Here is a 12,304-nt window from a genome sequence, read left to right on the forward strand (position 1 = left end):
TTTTTTATTGCATCGTCTTCGAGGCACAATCAAAAAAATATAGTTTTTTCGAAAATATTATTTGTTAGGAAAATAAAACAAATACAATTTCTTTATATTTTATTTTAGTAAGCCGGCTTTACTTAATGCAGCAGCGGAACAAAGTAAATATCTGCATTTAAACTGATTTGTAAAACCTTGGTTATTTCGTGAAACGGGTATTTACATATAGTGGTGCTAATTAATGTTAAATTATTTGCTACACATTTTCTGATATCCCTAGAAAACGAAACATTCTCTGTTGCTATTGCATTTTTTTACCTTTTGTTTATTTATATTATAGATTTAATTTCAGATAGTTAGATTTTTAAATCCTATAAAACTTGGGTCGAAAAATATTGCAATCTCAAAGCACCAGCGAGCTGAAATCTTGAGTGGAAAAATCAATAATTCTCGAAACGCCAACGATTCGAAAAATAAAAATTCTAGAATCTCCAACGATTAGGAAAATTAAATATTTTCGATTCGCCAGCGATTCGAAGAAAGAAATTTCTGGATTCTCCAACGATTCGAAAAACTAGTAATACTCGATTCGCTAACGATAGGTGACTCTCCTTCGAATTCGAATAAGCCGATCTATCGTCGCGATGTATAGTATCTTATCAGAGGAAATGAGCTAGTCTCAAATTCGAGGCGAATTCGTTGTGTTTATTGGGTAGACACCAGTCGCCCTATATAATAGGGCCATTATTTACCAACGTTTATTTTATACGTTGCTTGATAAGGTTTATTTTTTACGTTGTCTAATATACGTTGTAAGATATTGATGAAGACGGGTATGGAGAACAAGACAAAGATTATGGAAACCAAAGTGAGACAGTGAAATAACTGTTATCAGGTAACGCTTTCGCTATACATAACACAAAGTATGATACTGCTGGCCATGGATACTAGACCAGTATCTAGACCCCAGTCGCCATATATGTGTAATAGGGCCCGATATAGAGATTTATCATCTAATAACTGTTTTGGAGCAACGTTTTTGCGATAAAACGTATAACTGTTATGGTCCTGGTTAAGACTAAAAGCTTGATTATGGCAAATTAACTTAACGTAACTTAGAACATAGACAATGAAAATGAAACAGACGTCATTGCGTCAAGTTTCGGCTGTCCAAATATAAGCAATATCCATATAAGAGAATTTCTAAGTGACGGCCTCTAAGTTACGTTAAGTGGTTATAAACAGACCTTGAGAATAAGACAAAGACGAATACCAAATTGTTTAAAAAAAGCGCAATTTCTGAAAAAAAATCGCCAAGAATCACCATTTTTTTTAAATAAAATTCATGAAATCGATTTAACAAATCTTTTATATTGAGATCATTGAGATCATTTTATAATAGTGGTTTTAAGAACAAAAACGAATATAATACCTTCAGAGGGTAATAATAAATAACACAAATCACTTATATAATAGTGATGTACAGTTTTCTTTAAAAATACGCATACTTTTTAAAAATATTTGTTTCAACACATTTTGCAATAGAACTGCGCAATTATTAAATTTATTATAACTTATATTAATTGATTAATCGCACAATCCGCTAAAAATTAAATAAAAACCTATAATAAGGCGAGAATGGTGTCTGAATGATTTACATTTCTGTTGTTGTCATATATTGAGCTATTCAACCTCGATAACATACTGTTTGTTATTGAAAAAGTCATCCTATTTCGAATCTTAGTTTTTGTTGAATTCATTACGGAAAAAACGGGCTCAACAAAGCGTATGAGTACGGCAAGGATAATAATATGAATTTACTTATATTTCCAAACATTTTATCGCCTGTTGCGGTTTTCACTCCGTAAGCAATTATCCACAATTCTTCAGAGCCGAATGGAATGGTTCTGAGAAAAGTTATTCCATGGGAAAGTTAAAAGATTTATATATTCAGTTTCCGCTGCTCTTCTTTCCTTCAAAGTCAAATAGTGAATTAGCAGGTCCCTGAAACTCGCCTTCTTGTGATTCACATACTTTTCTGGTGACAAAATCAAAGCTTTTTTAAAAGTATTTAGTTGACTAAAGGGTGAACACACCAAAACTGCGACACTTAAAAATTACTACCAGAAAGAAACAAGAAGACCTTGAAATATTTTTTTTTAGTATAATACTTTGAAGTTTATATATAATTAAAATGTTAAAATATTAGTTATTATTTGCTACAAATACAAGTTTCACCCGTCTTATTCAATATCCCTTTCACGATTGACCAATATTCCTCAATAGGACGTAGCTCTGGGCTATTGGGTGGATTGCAGGCGCGAGGTATAAAATTGATGTTGTTTGCATTATACCACTGCAATGTGTCCTTGGCATAGTGGCAGCTTGCCAGGTCCGGCCAGAACAGTGGTCTAGTACCATGTCTGTTGATAAATGGCAAAAGACGCTTTTTGAGGCACTCATTCCGATAAACTTGAGCGTTCATTGTCCCGGGTGTGAAATAAGGGCTGCTCTTACGGCCACCGGAACAAATACCTTGCCAAACCATGTATTTGTTTGGAAATTTGGACTTCGTTTTCAGCTTACAGCTTTCAAGGGCATCTTGACGACTTGCAGCAGTATAAACATCTTGACCAGCAATATATTTGAAATTTTGAAAGCAGTAGGTTTCGTCGTCCATAACAATGCATTTGTATTTTGTAATTTGGGATTCATACAATTTCCGGCTGCGGGATTTAGCTTTAACGTTCTGCTTTGCGTCTCGATCTGGAGCTGTTTGAGCTTTAAAACCCCCGCTTCCAGGTTTTCTGGTAACTGCCAGACCTTCCTTGTACAGATTCGAAACCCTGCAATCTGTCGAATGGTGCAATTTTAGATTTTTAGCAATTTTACGCGCACTTAAGGCCGGATTATTTATAAACTCGTGCAAAATAATTTGTCTCGTTTCTAACTCGATTGCCATTTTTAACTTAACTAGAAATTCAAATGAAATTTCTCCTTCGTGAAACTAAGGTCATGGTCTACTCGTGGCATTTGAGTTTCAAAATAGTGTAAAGGCCAGAACACCAAGTGGTTGATTCACAACGAATAAATGCCAGTTTATTGAAATTAACAAATATGTTTAGTCGAATGGAAACAATAAAATAGAATAATGAATGTTTAAATTATGTAAAGTAAAAGATCTTATTTCAGTGTACGCCTTGCTCTCGTACGTGTGTCCTCGTTCGCTGCTCGTTTAACACTGTCCTCGTTTACCGACTGTGACAGCTCGGCCTCTCCTGACATCTCGTCGTTCCAGGACGAGTCACTTTCATCATCTTCGATGTCCATCTCAGGGCTAGTGGCACACCATGGCTTCAGGTGATCCACTGACAAGACATTACAATAGCGACGCTGTGTCACCGTGGTATCGGGCAAGTCCTCGATGATATACCTGTCGTAGTTCAGTACTTTGGTCACCTGGTATGGACCCTTGTACACAGGATCCAGCTTGTGAGATTCACCCGTGGCGCTTGGAACGTAATCCACCACAACCAAATCTCCAACCTCGTACTTACGCGGCGTCTGATGCCGTTTATCGTAGCGTTCTTTCCACTTATTCCGTTCGGTTTGGATGTTAGATGCTGCATCGGTTTGCTTCTCCTCCATATCGAATACGTTAACAGGTTCATCCTGGATGGCTTGGACCATTCGGTTGTACGTGACATCTCTGGGATTGAAGAAGAATATCAGCTCATTAGGCGTGTATTTAGTTACCTCGTTCTTTTGTGAGTTTAGGCTCCATTGGATTGTTGTCAGACATTCGTCCCATCGTTTATTATCTTCCACCATGCATCTTAAGGCGTTCGTTACAGTCTTAACAACGCGTTCCGCTTGCCCGTTAGCTCTCGGAGTTCGTACCGCTGTCTTCACGTGCTGAATACCTCGTCGCTCCATAAATGCCTCGAATTGCTTTGAGGTGAAAGCCGTGCCACGGTCTGACGTGACGCGCAAGGGTTGTCCGAAGATCGACATCATCTCTTCCATCGCTTTGATGACGGGCTGACTCTTGGTGTTCCTGGCTGCTTTCAGCATCACATACTTACTAAACCCGCAAACCATAACCAGGATGTAAACATTTCCAGTTTTACTTCTGGGAAACGGACCCACATGGTCGATGTAAATATGCCTGAATGGAATCGGCAAGACGCTTGCCACATGTAATTGACTCTCCTTTTTACCTCCCTTCACCTTATTTAGACAGCACTCCTCACAGGCTCCGATGTATGATTTCACGTAACGGCGCATTCTTGGGAACCAAAAGTGTGTTCTCAAGCGTTCTAGAGTTTTCTCCAACGCGAAGTGTCCTGCATCGTCGTGACTTGCTTTTGTCACTCGCCATGTGACTCCTTGGGGTACAACAAGTTTGTATTGTCCATCAATCGTCCGGAAGAGTCGCTTATTCCTTAGCTCGTAGTCCGCTTTAACCTGCTTCATCACATCGTTATCTACAGCTTCTTCCCCATTAAGGATCGCACACAGTCGTCTGATTTTCTCGTCTTTACGTTGTATGGTTGTCACCCAGTCCTCGGGCTCCATGACCTTACTGACAGCTAGAACCTTGTCTGCAACTGTATCCGGCTGTACTGGTGATTCGACTGGTAGTCTGCTCATGGCATCAACGTGCTGCATGTTGACACCCGGTCGGTGTTCGCATGAGAAATCAAACTCCTGCAAGCGTAGCCACCATCTTGCTATTCGTGGTCGCAGTGGCGTGACCTTCTTCGTTGTAACTACGGCGTTACAATCGGTTCGTACACAAACGTCGTGCCCAGAAGGTAGACCCTGAACCTTTCCAGTGACTCCACAATTGCCAGTACCTCCAATTCATGGCTTGCATATCGTGATTCGGCTGAGCTGCACTGCCGACTGTAGTACTGCGCCGGCTTCCAACCTTCCTTCTCGAGCTGTAGCAAGACTCCTGATATTCCCACCGAACTTGCATCGGTGTGTACCTCATGCTGCTTCGCTGGATCGAACATGACCAGAACTGGTTGCGTAGTTAAAACTTCCTTTAATCTTGCGAACGATTGTTCTTGATCTTCCGACCACTCGAACTTTGCGTTTTTCTTCAACAATGTGGCCAGTGGCTTGGCTATGAGACCGTAGCCTTCGACGAATTTCCGGAAGTATCCGGTTAACCCCAGGAACTGCCTTACTTCGGTCGTTGATCGTGGTCGTGGAAAGTCTCTGATGCTTTTTGTTTTCCCTTCCCCGGGCTGCACACCATCTGCACTCACGATATGTCCCAAGAACTGGATCCTAGTTGCCAGAAAGTTGCATTTCGACGGCCGTAATGTAAGACCGGATTCTTTGACCGCTTGCAAAAACTCGGACACCACCTGAATGTTTTGTTCCACCGTCTTCGTTGCGATTATGACTTCGTCTACATAGCTCACAATCTTATCGCGATGCTTTAAACCTCTTATCATCTTTGTAATCATTTCTTGGAACACCATTGGAGCGTTGCGTAGGCCAAATGGCATCACATTATGCTCAAATAAGCCCTCTGGTGTCAAGAACGCTGTGTATGGCTTGCTTTCTTCCTTCACCGGAATCTGGTAGTATCCTGCTGTCATGTCCAGCGTAGTGAAGACCATGTTTCCTACCAGTTTTGCTAGTTGTTCTTCAACAATAGGCATAGGGAAGTGTTTCTTCAGCGTTACCGCGTTGAGAGCACGGTAATCCACACACATCCTATCTTCTCCGTTGGACTTCTTCACGATAATAACGGGTGCCGCGTGTGGTGATGAACTTGGTCTAATAATGCCATTATCCAGTAGATCGCTGATAATCTTTGCTAGTACTGGACGTTGATAAAGCGGAACCTGGTATTGCCTTCCCATTACCGGTTGGTCTGTGGTCACGAGGATCTCCATCTGCGTTGTCTTACATCGTCCTAGTTCAGTCAAACTCTCCGAGAAGCAACTACCGTATTGCTGTAGCATGGTTCTCATCCCTTGACTGTCTGCTTCGTCCAGATCTTCGTTGATTATGAAAGGTATTTCACTTCGCTGATGCACTTGCATTACGCCTGACTCGATGGTTAATCTACAATTTCCTTTGCATAGTACATCTCTACCAATAACTATATCATAATGCATAACCTCATCTGGGACGATATGACACGGGGTCCATATCGTAGCTCCATCGACGACTAACTCTGCATCGACGACCGCTGTGCTGGCTATGACTGCCCCGCCAAAGCCTTCGAGTTGCTTGATAGAAGATGTCCGTGTCGCCTCTTCAGGAACTTTTGATGCTGCGATAAGCGAAACATCACTACCAGTGTCGATAAACCCTCTAAACGTCTTGCCGTTCAATACAACATCTTTACTGGCTGCATTGGTTTTTTGCTTGGAGTCCTCCACTATGTTTGCGACCGTTGGTCTTTCACTTCGGCATGCTTGAGCTTCATGCCCCATCTTATTGCACTTGCTGCATTTGGGCTTCCGTTGCGGTTGTTGGCATTTTGCCGCGATATGCCCATATTGGTTACAGTTGAAGCACTTCATTGGCTGCCTATCCATCGTCGCTCTTGAACCTGTCTCGCTGGTATTCTTTTCGTCACTTGAGCTTACCCTCGGCTGCGTCGGACCGACGATCATACCCTTCAGTGAGCGGAGTAAGTCATTGCATGTTGGTAACTTAAGGGCTAGTAGTGTGCGTGATAACATTGCATCGTTCAAGCCTGATATGATGTATGCATTAATTGACTCCTCGTCCATCTTACCACGTCGACCCATACTCAACATCACATAATAGTATTCTTCAAATGTTTCACGCGATTGTCGTTTCCGTTGTGACATATTGCGGTGCACCTGTGCTGACGTTATTGATGCTGGGAAATCATGCTCAAACGCTTGAACAAAATCCAACCACGATTGGAAAACCTCTTGCGAATCTAGCCATTCCTTGGCGACACCTTTTAGCTTAGATTGCGCTGCTACTAGAGTCTCTTGCTCTGTCAACTCGTATGCCCGGCGTAACTGTGTTACCTTTTCGATGAACACTTCACTGCTTAAGTTATTCTTCAACGGATCGTACTCCGGCATGAGAGCATAAATTTCGCGTCGGCTATTAGGTCGAATCTGCAACGTTTGGGTTGTTCCTGCTGTTATTGTTGGCACTCCGTCTCCATTCGCTGGAGTTGGTAGACATGTGGTCGGTTGTTGCACTTCGCTTGTTGTCTCTGCACCTACATTTCTGCGGGACGTTACTAGTTCACCCACAGTCCTCGTTAAATCTAGAATAGCCCCACGTAGTTCTTCTATCTGTTGTTGGGCACTTGCTGCCTCACCATCGACTTCCAATTCTTCCACGTCGACTTCGTCTCCATCGTAAATTTCAGCCAGCTTTGCCAGTTTGTGCGCCTTATTGCCGACAGCGCGAATATTCTGGCTTTACAACAATTTATTTAATTGCTCCACTTTAAGTGAGTTTAACTTTACTTTATTCATCTTCTCTTGAAACTCCGTAACCATGAGGACCTGTCCTCTTACCTCTGTTCAACCTTCTTTTTTTCTCCCTCGAAAACGTCCGTTCGATTCAAAATGCTTCGCGAATCTTCTTTTCTTCGCTCTGCTTTCTGCCCCTTCTCTACTTCTTTCCTTTTCTTCAACCAATCTATTTGTGTTGACAACTTTGCACTGCCTCCCTGCTACAACTTCAGTAACGACTGCCGTATCGACTTGCGTATGCCGCAACTTTGTTTGCTTTGTTCTTCTTTGAACTAGTGGCAACTCCGTGTCGATATTATACGTTTATCGGCACTTACCCTTTCCTTCGTTCTTCTCTGCAACTTGAGCGATTCACCTTCTACTTTGTTGATGCAACGTTTCTTGGAATTCTCTTTCCCCTTGTTTCACATTCAACGGCCGTTTTTCCTTCCCGTCTCTCCTGCAACTTCTTATGCAGACTTTTGTAGGCTGTGAGAAACAATCTCACTTCTGAGGTGTAAAGGCCAGAACACCAAGTGGTTGATTCACAACGAATAAATGCCAGTTTATTGAAATTAACAAATATGTTTAGTCGAATGGAAACAATAAAATAGAATAATGAATGTTTAAATTATGTAAAGTAAAAGATCTTATTTCAGTGTACGCCTTGCTCTCGTACGTGTGTCCTCGTTCTCTGCTCGTTTAACACTGTCCTCGTTTACCGACTGTGACAATAGTGAAACCTTTTTAGGTGAGTTATAAGTTTCCCAAAGTGTCACAGTTTTGGTGTGTTGACCCTTTAGGTAATCGTTTCAAAAGTTCTTCGATTAGGGTGATTAAACATTTTTGACAGTCTTTTAATGTGCTTCTTAAGTCAAGTTTATCACGTAGTTCATTAACCTCTTCCGTAAAATTATCGTAGAAAACTAAGTTTTTTATATTTTTATGATTGGGAAAAATTTATTTGAAGAGGAAAAATCGCCAATGGCGATTTCCTAAATTTTTACGCGCAAGTATCAAAAAAAATCGCCAAATTGGCGCAGAATCGCCAAATCTGGACACGATTATGAAAACTAAGACAATACGTTAATAAATACAATGACGAACCCGAAAAAATATAATCCCAATAATAGGAAAAACAGGCGTTATTAACCCATTACTGCATAAAGTTTGTCGGGCTGCTTGTAATCCGCCGTATTGAAAAATGTAAACCTCTAAACACAATATATTTGATATACACAAATTTTAATAAAACAATTTCCGATATATTTGGAACGTTTTGCTCTAATGGGTTCTAATTAGTTCAAGCTTTCTCTTTCGTGAGAGATTGTCATAATTTTGTGGATACTTACAACCTAATAAATTTTATGAAATTGACAATTTAAAGTGGTTATACATAATCATTAAATACTTGTAAAGATTACTAATGCATACTAAAAACTTATATTTTATTTTAGGATCTGCCAAACGCAATGAACGCAGCCGAAATCACCGACAAGCTCGGTTTGCACTCACTCAGAAACCGTAATTGGTACATACAGGCGACGTGTGCAACCAGCGGCGATGGTCTATATGAAGGTCTCGATTGGTTATCCAATCAGCTTAAGAATGCTAATCGCTAAATACACATACATATATAAATATAAATTAAAGAAAAATACATTTTTGATTTGAACATAAAGTTAATGAAAATTTGAATAAAAGAGAAACAAAAAGCGAAAATGAAAGCAAGAAAATCAACTGAAATCAAAATCCTACTGATCCCAATTCCCCTCATATCCAAACTGCAACAATATCAAGCAATTTAAGGCGGTTATCATTTGTTTAGCGGTTGTTGAAAACATTGAACGTAGTGATATAAAAGAAGACGATTTTAGAGAACGGAACATCAGAAGGACACAATATAAAACATGTAAAACCGCTATATAAAGAAACTATCCATTTTCAATTTGTACATGTATGTATGTTAATGACAACAATAACAAATCGCAAAACATAATGTGCATCCAAAAGTAAAGATGAGTTGTGAAGGAAGGGAAGAAACATCAACAAGGGACTACAAATACGGCATCCACTTCTAAGTATAATTTTAGTATTTCCTATCTTTTTTTTTTATTAATTGTAATTTCATTTAATATTGCTTAAATTTAATTGAAACAGATTCAAAAAAAATATAAACGAAGGCAAAACACATACACATACAACACACATGCTCTTTATATACAAAAAAATATAATAAATAATAAATTGTAACGAAAAATGGAACGATCGCAAAATACATAGATAAAAACAATGGCAACTTTAATAAGGTAATATAAAAGACGATGCGCTCGGCCTGTACTCCACCACTTTCTTTTGGCATGAGACAAGTGAACATTTTATTGGGTCGTATGAGAAGTCTCCGCGTATTTTTGACAAAGTTTTTGAAATAAAATTTCTTCATTGGAACTCAATTTTACATATTGGTCATTATTATCTATAAAGTATTGCCATTCTTCGGTTAGCCTTATAATTCCATCGGTGTAGAATTTCTATGTTTTATCGGCGAAAGACTTGGCCAGTGATTTTCAGCGGCTCATCGGTTGGTTTTTTTTTTATAATCAGAGGTTTGCAGACACCGAAACAAATGGAAGTGCGACGGTGCAAGGTGTAGGCTATACGGGAGATGCATGAAAGCTCCTCAACCATGTTCCGTCAATTAGTTCAGAGTAATCAAAGTGGCCTAGCAATAATATGATGGAAACAACTCCTTTTCTGTTGACCAATTCTGGTCGCTCTTTCTTGATTGAACCTGAATTATCTTCTGGAAATTTGATTTGTTGTCAGGTGTACATATGTATGGGAATCAACACCATATAGTGGCAAAAATCCGCAGAGCCTTTTTATATGACCCAATATTTATTATCTAAATACTAATTTTAAGTAAATAGAGATGACAGAATAAACGAGTGAATACAAAGTTACGGTTGCTTAAATACCCAGTAGATAATTTCTGGAGTTAAAAGCCCTTCTGAAAGGCCTTCCTGAGAGTCAAGAGGCCTTCCACTCTACATTCCTTTCTTTTTTGTATGGAGTGGCAAAAATTGAAGGGCTTCTTTCGCTACCCATGGAAGGCCTTCCAGAAGGGATTTTATAGGACATACTTCAGAAGGGCTTTTGGGGAGTTCTTTTAAAGTTGCTTCTTTAATTTATAAAAGTCATACATCTTTGAAGTATTTTTGCTTGCGGTTTATATCAAAGATGTGTTATTGCAACTCAAAATGCTTATTGAAATTAATTTGTAATGCTAAATAATATAAATGTATGCATTCGCGTAAAATGTAAATGGATAAGCCCTTCTAGAAGGCATGGAAGGAAGCACTGTTTTCAGCCCTTCTTGGGTAGGCATCTTAGAATGGCTTTACTTAAGAAGGCCTACCTAAATTATCTTCTGGGTAGCACTGGACCTTAAAGTTTTTGCTTAAGGCCTCAATCAAACCTATTTCAAACGTTAAAATTTAATGTGAAAACATTTAATTTTTTAACAACGCATTAAAGCTTTAAAATAAATTTCTTGAATAAATCAGGGACATAACAGTTATAAGTTTTATCGAAAACGATGTTCCATAACAGTTATAACATGAGAAATACTTTTTATTTCGCCGATAAGAGTTATAACCCAACGTTTATTTTTTACGTTGCCTGGTAACTGTTACGCAGGAGAAATATGTTTACCGTCGCCAATAAAAGTTATTCAACGTTTATTTTTTACTTTGCTCGATAGCAGTTATTACTCAACGTTTATTCTTACGTTGTCTGATAACAGTTATTTCACTCCCCTTCTTTTATTTTCATCATCTTTATCTTCTCCATTTCGTTTTCGTCAATATTCTCATCTTACAACGTTTATCAGACAACGTAAAAAATAAAAGTTGGGCAATAACTGTTATCAAGCAACGTAAAAAATAAACGTTGGGCAATAACTGTTATCAAGCAACGTAAAAAATAAATCTTGGGTCATAACTCTTATCGGCGTTATAAAAAATATTTTTCATCTGATAACTGTTATGAAACTACGTTTTCGTTAAATTTCAGAATTTGGACGTTTTTAATTTTTATATTCGAGATAACAGTTATTTTTGGTCCCTGGAATAAACCACTTGTGGTGGACATATGAACATATGTGGGCACCGAAATTCTTAAAATATATATTTACGATTTAATAATTTTTCTGCTCGCTTCAAGTTACTTCTGTTCGCTAAGCGAGGTATTGGTATACGGGTACCGCAACAAGGTTGTATCTGCTTAGTAATATGATAAAAAAGTGGTGAAAACAAATCGGTCCACGAATCGAGGCATTCGATATCAAACGTCGCTCGTATCGAAATTTAATTCGGGGTCACGGCATTCGATAGTGATAAAAAACATGATAAAAAAAATCCAAATGACGTTAAAAACGTCAACTTGGCAACGCTGGGTGAACCGGACACGAACGGTAAACCCGCCTTGACGGTTCCACACTAAGTGAAAAGTAGCTGAAAAAAATGTGTATACGTATAGGGCGTTTGAATGGATTTGTAACTTTGAGCTTCATGGCGAAATGAATAGAGAAGGTAGCGCTGATTGGTATACCTCTCTTCAAAATTTTAACATAAATATGATGCCTTAGGAGATTTTGTGTATTCGCTGTGTAATATACATATCGTTGGCTTAGTTCGTAAACGTGCTAAGTCCACTTTTTATGTAAATTGAGATTTTGATGCAGTAAGATTGCATAACTGAAAATACATCATTACCAAAAAATAAAATTACCGTAATGTCGTTTTTACTTGTTGTTATGCATTGGTACGCAAATGTGCTAAGTC

The 12,304-nt window shown here is 38.9% G+C and overlaps 1 long non-coding RNA gene across 1 annotated transcript; it reads left to right on the plus strand.

The window, feature by feature from the left end:
• The first annotated feature begins 8,893 nt into the window (after positions 1-8,893).
• Positions 8,894-9,918, plus strand: LOC118755076. The gene is made up of 2 exons (XR_004994978.1): positions 8,894-9,541; positions 9,621-9,918. It is a non-coding gene; the product is annotated as an uncharacterized LOC118755076 (long non-coding RNA).
• The last annotated feature ends 2,386 nt before the right edge of the window (positions 9,919-12,304 follow it).

This window comes from Rhagoletis pomonella, unplaced genomic scaffold (assembly GCF_013731165.1).
Source record: "Rhagoletis pomonella isolate Grant_MI unplaced genomic scaffold, Rhpom_1.0 Rhpom_scaffold_05252, whole genome shotgun sequence".
Lineage (NCBI taxonomy): Eukaryota > Metazoa > Arthropoda > Insecta > Diptera > Tephritidae > Rhagoletis > Rhagoletis pomonella.